The sequence below is a fragment of the Alosa pseudoharengus genome, unplaced genomic scaffold (genome assembly GCF_046254945.1).
Source record: "Alosa pseudoharengus isolate Yale_2024_CS ecotype anadromous, Long Island Sound unplaced genomic scaffold, YU_APseudo_1.1 YU_APseudo_1.1_scf_20, whole genome shotgun sequence".
In the NCBI taxonomy this organism is placed as follows: Eukaryota; Metazoa; Chordata; class Actinopteri; order Clupeiformes; family Clupeidae; genus Alosa; species Alosa pseudoharengus.
The window spans coordinates 22,265,944-22,273,382 of NW_027468664.1; positions in this window are offsets into that span (position 1 = coordinate 22,265,944).

Consider the following 7,439-nt stretch of genomic DNA (forward strand, 5'->3'; position numbering starts at 1 on the left):
ATAGGCACATACCCATAAATAAACAGAAAACACCCAGAATGACATGTCAGTGTACGTCATATGCCATGAACTGTTTTTCCATTGCAGTATGCATGACATTGTTTTAAGCAAATTGTCTTATTTCATGTGTGTTTTCTAACGTTCTGTGAGTCTCCCTGGAACTCGTGGTTGCGCAGGGCGATGCAGCGTTTCAGCTCCATCAGCACTTCCACCTTCTGGTCCCTCTTGCTGAAAGGCACTGGATACCCACAATCAGGGCCTGAAGTTAACTTTTTTGGCCACCAGCCACTGTGGCAGGTGAATTTTGAAATCCACCTGCCACAGTGTTTTTTTACCAGCCAAAATTATTTTGTGCCCAAAATAAAGGTGAACGACTCAGAAAATGCATAAGAATGGTTCTTGAACTTGTACAGAATACACATTACAGTACTCAAGTAAAAGTAAAAAAGTACTTTGTTAATAAATTACTCAAGTAGGCCTAACAAGTTACTTTTTTGTAGGCCTTCATTTTTATATTTTTGATGGACCTTTAAAGGGATACAAAAGTATCCTTTATGCCTATTTGCTTTTCTCCTCCTCTGTAGGCTAATCATATAGTCAAACATATTTTAAAAGCCCAATTCAAATATATTTTATTTAATATACTTTGTCATAGCCAGAATAAGCATTACGTGGCTATGGATTGAAAAGCAGTCTTCCAATACATTGCAGCTGATTCTTCTGCTTTGCATTGCTAGAAGTCTGTTTATAACTTAACCATACAGACAATGTAACCTAAAAACAATGGCTATATTATGGGTAGACCTATATTTAGGCTATAATAGCCTAGGCATATCCACTCGGGCAGAGCGACAGAGCAGGCTATCTGTTTTCTTATCCGACCGTCTCATGTCATGTCCTGCAACATTGAGGCTACATAAATGAATGCTAGGCTTTTTCTAACTTGTATGCTCGATTTCCAGTGCATTTGCTTTGCTTGTAAATTAAGTTGTAGGCCTACTTTCCTTGTCCAATGTGCTTGTTGAACGATGCTGGCCAGAAATGAATATAGGTGGAAGTTTCCTTGTCATGTCATACCTCTAGTCTCGTTGGCACTCTGGCAGCCTCACCAGAAGATGCAGCAACTGGCAGGACGTCATTGCGTTAACTGAGTTGTTAGCTATATAGAACATCTACTTCTGTGTAGTAAGCATAGGCCAGCCATTACTTTTATAATCACGGGGAAACGTAGCAATGCTTTCTGAAGCCCTGTTTCTTTTCTACCACGCCGTTGTGTACCGGCGAGAGGTGCTCTTTTCTCCCTTGAGATACTTTCTCCAATAATAAACTTGTTTTCGTAACGAAAGGCAATTCAAAATGTAGCGGAGTAAAGAGTACATTTCCTACGGCAATCCCGACAGTGCATCTCCTTGCTCAGTGTTGTGTTGTCTTATTGGCTACCCGCCAACGTGGCAGGTAGATTGACAGTTTCACCCGCCAATCACAAAAGTTACCCGCATTTGGCGTGTGGGCAGGTGCCAATTTCATGCCCTGCCCACAATGCTCCTGGGGAGGAGAGGGACAGAGGGCTTATGTGTGTGCTTCAGCTCCATCAGCACTGCCACCTTCAGGTCCCTGTCTCTGGAGTTCCTAAGGCTCAGGAGACCCACAAAGGACCTTTTGAGGGAGAGTGTGTGTACTTACCTGAGGAGCAGTGCCGAGGGCTCCTGCCTCCATGTCTCCTCCTGCAGGAGCAGCTGGGTGCAGAAGGGCCACAGTGCAAACAGACTCTGCAGGATGGCGTTAATGTAGCATGTCTGTTCTAGGTTGGACAGCCTGAGAGGAAGGAGATTACACTGTATATGAGACCAGTTAGTGGAGAATGATTGGCGTTAGTTCCATGGTAGCTGGTGTGCTAGTGGAGAATGATTAGCGTTAATTCCATGGTAGCTGGAGTGCTAGTGGAGAATAATTAGTTAACATTATCTTACACTGTACACCCTGAGAAATGCACCAAAGTAACTGAATTTCTTTTTAAAAACAGTCCATCTGGTCATTTAGAGGGTTTTATTTACTGTGTGTTTGCACACACATACAGACCAATCCAAACTTTTTCAAATTTTGCAGGAGCGCAAGCGTGAGCCTCAAATGTGGCAGAGGTTTCTCAGACGCAAGTCTCAACTGTAGGCATGCGATTTTTGGCCGTGCCTATAGAAAAACCAGGCAGGTCCATCAGCTCAGTCAACATTATCTTACACACTCTGTACATATATCCATACTGTAATACTGTAGTTTACATAACATTCACCCATTCAAGTCCTATATTGCATACAGTATTTAGGCACATGCACACACAGCATAAATATCAGCAGTTTAGACTTAATCGTGGTGCTGTCTTCCACAGCAGAGTGCCTGGTGTTGGCTGAAACTCTCTCGATGACCTCTGTTGGTACGATGTTGGTGGCCATGTCCTTTCCGTGACCTTCAGAGGCATCAGCAGCTTGCCCTGAAAAGGGAGGAGGATCCCCAGCAACAGTAGAAAGAGATACTCCACAATCCTTTCTGCTAAGGCATAATGGAGCTCTAAGTTGCCCTCCACAACTAGTCCACTCCCCTCCGTCTCAGAAAGACGGGGTTCCGATTACAGCCTGCTGGGGCCGCTGCAGGCTGGTGAGCTGCTGTTGATGCTTGTGTGGTCCATCACCTGAACCACCATAGGTTTAACTAGTGGGCCAAGGACTCTGTCTGACATCAGGACATTGAGCTTGTCTGCTGTTGTGCCTTCTTCCTCCAGACGAAGACGGACTATCGCCATCTGCTTCCTCAAGGCAGCTGTTCTGCCAGAAGGTATGCTCTCATCCTGCTGTGCAGTTTGTGAAGATGAGATGGGTTTTTCTACAGGTGTCTCAGATGCTTGTAAGGCAGTATCAGTACCACTTATGCTGTCTTCAAATCCTGGACTGCTGATGTAATCTGCTGTCTGCTCGGAGGAAAATGGCTTCCCTGTGGCGTCATCAAGCTCTTTAGGCCTATCAGCAGAGAGATGAGGTTTAATCTAGGGCTGGGACGGTAACCGCATTACCACGGTCACATGACCCCTACCGCGGGTCTGAGCTCGTCACAGTCATCACCATGACGTTTCAACCATGACATATGCACAATTCCGGTTTGAAAACGTAGCAGAATTTCATTATATGATATTCATTGTGATGCTTTATGGGCCTCATGCACATGAAAGATTAATGTTATGTCATGTTGTTCTTTCACATTACAACTTTGTTGATAACATTTCAAATAAGTGCCAGTTAGCGCATTAGCATGGTTATTGTGTAAAGCAGTGTTACTCATTGCGCGGCTCATCAAGCTATAATTGGCGGCTCGCATGGTAAATTTGCTTTTACTCATTTTGAGTAGGCCTAAACTGTTCGCCAAAGGCCATGATCTCTGGCCCCAGCTTGATAAAAACAAAAGTAGGCTCTGATTTAGCCCAGTCTATTGTATGACTTCAACGAGATTTAGTTTCGTTCTGCTTACAGTATCTCACTGTTTGCAATGCCTTTGAATGCAATCCACTGCCCTGCTACCGGCAATGCTACAGCGGACTTTAACTGCCACCTCGTGGCGATGCGTTGTAATACATTTCACGCAGCTGCATTAATCACAGAAAGCGCGAATGAAGTGGACTCTTCTAAATGAGACCCACTGTATGTGGTAACACAGCCAATACATTTGTTTAAATGTGCTTCAAAAACATACAATACTGCACAACAAAAACGCAAACATCTGAATTATACTTCTTTTTTTTTGTCAAACTTGGCAACACAGCGCGCATGCCATGTGGCATTGTTTACAAAACTTGACCGCAGCGCACGTTTGCAGGCAGGCGACGTTAGTTCCACGTGAAACTCAAGATGGACCGGTTTTTAATTAAAAAAAGGGACAGAAACGAGCTCAGAAACCAGACGGACAGACACACAGTGTTGTAACGAACAGTGGAGTGGATGAGGAAAATGAATCTGAGGAAGCAGCAAACAAAAATCAGCACGAAGACACCGGAGAGGGGACGAGTAGACAAACGGCAGGTGTAACGGTACCCAGTAAGAAACGGAAAATACGAAGTAGCGGTCTGCACTCCCGCGGGTCCCGACGCAAAAAGAGTGCGGCGTGGGACAACTTTTGAAAGCTCTTTGCGGGAGCGGGCAGGATGAGAGAGGTGCGTTTGCGGGTGTCAGGGCACATAGACTCAGGAAACAAGGTTAGGATCAATCAAGTCGTTTTAATTTATAAAACAGCAACCAAGGCAGGAGAATTTAAACAAGGTCTTGAAGTGAAGTTAACGCTCAGAAGATCTTGACTTGACAAACAAGGCAGTCCTACATAAAGGCTCCACTCTTGCAAGAGTAAATCGTCCAACAGAAAGAGTCCAATAGAAAATGTCCAACATAAAAGTTCTACAACCTGGGACGTAACAGGAAATTCCAGAAACGAGGAGCTGGGCTTGGAAACAAGGAGCAGTCCGTGCGCTGGAGTAAGTGTCTCCGTTGAAGAGGCCAGACAAAGAGAGCAGAGTGACAGGGGTTTATATGGGCAGTAGGAGATTGGCTACAGGTGCTGGGGAGTGGCAAACGGGAGATTGGATGATTGGGTAATCAGTAGACAGGGGAATTAGATTGGGAGATCGTTGGAGCAGAGTGACGAGGAGGAGAGACTGGTGGAGAACCTGGTGGTGTCGTGACAGCGGGTGCGGGACAAACCGATGATTCACTGCACTCCCGCAAATTAAATATGTGCGTAAAATTAAATATGGAAATGATTAAAGTACTTTAATCAGCTGGATGTTCTGTTAGGCTTTTCATTGTCAAAAATCGAAAGCATGACAGAGGAAGAGGGCACCAGACTAGGCCTACTTCAGTTGTTAGCCTACATTCAGAACCAAGAAACTGACATCTGGAGTCTTTCTCAGGTGTGTGTGCTCCTTTCGTGAGACAGAAAGAAAAACTGAATAGGCTATCCCTCCTGCATGCGGACTTTAGCGGGCGGGAGCGGGACATCATGTTACAGATGCGGGCGGGAGTGGGACTAAAAATGACACATTAATGCGGGAGCAGGACAGAATATTGCGCGCAGACCTCTAATACGAAGCATACCAGATGAGCACAGAAAATTTCAAGACAAGTGGACAGACGAATTCTTATTTGTTCTGCATGGCATGAACCCTCTGTGCTTAATATGCAAACAAACCCGTGCCGGTTTCAAACGAAGCAACTTGGAGCGCCATTTCAAAACGGCGCATCCAAATTTCAATGAAAGTTACCCGTCTGGCAGTGAATTAAGAAAGAAGAAAATAGCACAACTCACTGCTTCACTTTGTGAGCAGCAAAATCTTATCCACCGGACAACCTCCACTGCAGATCGTTTAACAGAGGCGTCTTATGAAATAGCATGGATTTTGGCGTGGGCTAAAAAACCCTTCTCAGACTCAGAAATAGTGAAAGAATGTTTTTTGGCCTCAGCAGAAATACTGTTCACCAACTTTGACAACAAGGACGCCATCATTAAACAAATAAAAGGGTTACAGCTGTCTGATTCAACAATAATGAGGCGAATGGAAGACATCGGAAAGGACATACGTGACCAGTTGTTGGCTGATCTGCGCGCTGCACCTTGTTTTAGCATCGCAGTGGACGAAAGCACAGACGTCACTGACGTTGCTCAGCTGTGCACTTGGGTGAGATTCCCAAAAGAAAACTCTTTTCAAGAGGAAATGTTGTGCTTACTACCACTCCATGTCCAAACAAGAGGTGAGGATATTCTGAATGCACTTTGAGGAAAATCATCTCAGCTGGTCCAAACTTGCAAGTGTGTGTACTGATGGTGCTCCAAACATGCGAGGCAAAGAGAAGGGTCTTGTTGGCCTCATGAAAAAAAGAGAAAATTTCATCAGCTTCCACTGCATCATCCATCAGGAGGCACTGGTATCAAAGCTCAGAAACAGTGAATTCCAAAATGTGATGCAAAGGGTTGTGCATGTGGTCAATTACATTGTTTAAAGAGCACTAAACAGACAGTTTAGACTGTTAATCCAGGACTATGACACAGAGTACAGCGATTTAGTGTTGTCCTGTAGAAGGGTGCTGGAGCGGTTCCTGAGCCTCCTTCCTGAAATCAACAGCTTCTTGGACAGCAAGGGGAAACACCAGTCAGAGCTGAAAGACCCAAACTGGATCATACAGCTGGCCCTCCTTACTGACATTACCTGTCACCTGAACACTCTCAACTTGCAGCTCCAAGGGAGAGACAAGCTTCCAAGTGACATGCTGAGGGCAGTCAGAGCATTCCAAAACAAAATAACTGCTCTGTGGACACCTGACAGAGAACTCATCCACTTCCCTAAACTCAGAGCAACAAGTTTTGGAGGAGCTGAAGGGTGAGTTTGAATCCAGATTCAGTGATGTGACGGAACATAAGGAGATTTTCAATTTTATTGAAAACCCCTTCCATGTGGATGTGTCCTCCCTCACGCCAACCATCACACAGCTCTGCACTGGTGTAAAGTATACTGTTGATGTTATTTCATAGCATTTTTCTCGTGTGCAGTTAGGCGGCCTACTGCTAGATTTTGACAGGAGCTTGTGATATTGCTTTAAAGCAACACTATGGAGTTTTTCAACCTCCAAGACCATTGTGATGGTACATCGACTTACAATAGGTTGAATGACATGTATGCCTTAGCCTGATGGAGTCTGTATTGCTTTTACTGCCACTACGGAACTTCTGGGTGCGGGTAGTAACCCGAGCACAAAAAGAACTACAAAATTCGACTGCTTTACGGCATACCTCACTCCCACCCCACCCCCATTTCCTCAAATTCGGAGGTGAGAGAACTAGCGTTTGTTTGCCGGCAGTCACGCGTGTATGTTGTCATGGCCGAAGCAGTAACAAAACCGAAGAAGACATAGGCTTTGTCGGAGGAGACTAGGAAGAGAAAGGGAGAGTGCCAGAATCAAAGGCCGGACGAGGATCAATATCAGCGTTCGCTCGCTGGCATGAGCTAAAGGAGGAGGGGTGCCCAACTGATGCTGACTTAGTCGTCATGCTGTTGGACTAATAAGTGTAGGCCTATTGATCTCTAGTTTTCATAGTGGATGGAATCCACTATATTGAAATCTCCTGGCTTCTTCTTATAACATTTTCTTTTTACCTTTTCAAGAGTGAATGCGACTCTAACCGCTTAACGTACAGACATGTTGAAATAACCGTTCTGAAGGTCTGGAGTGGGGCAAGATAGTTATTATTTCAGTTTTTTTTTTTAAGTTTATACTTTTTGAAAAATAGGGGATTAAAAATGTTAAAAAGCTCATTTCCCCATAGACTTGAATGGCTGTGATGTCATAATGGCCTAAAGCCAGCTGCGCTTGTTAAGCTCCCAGAGTAGTTCCCGGGCTAATCAGAACACTGGC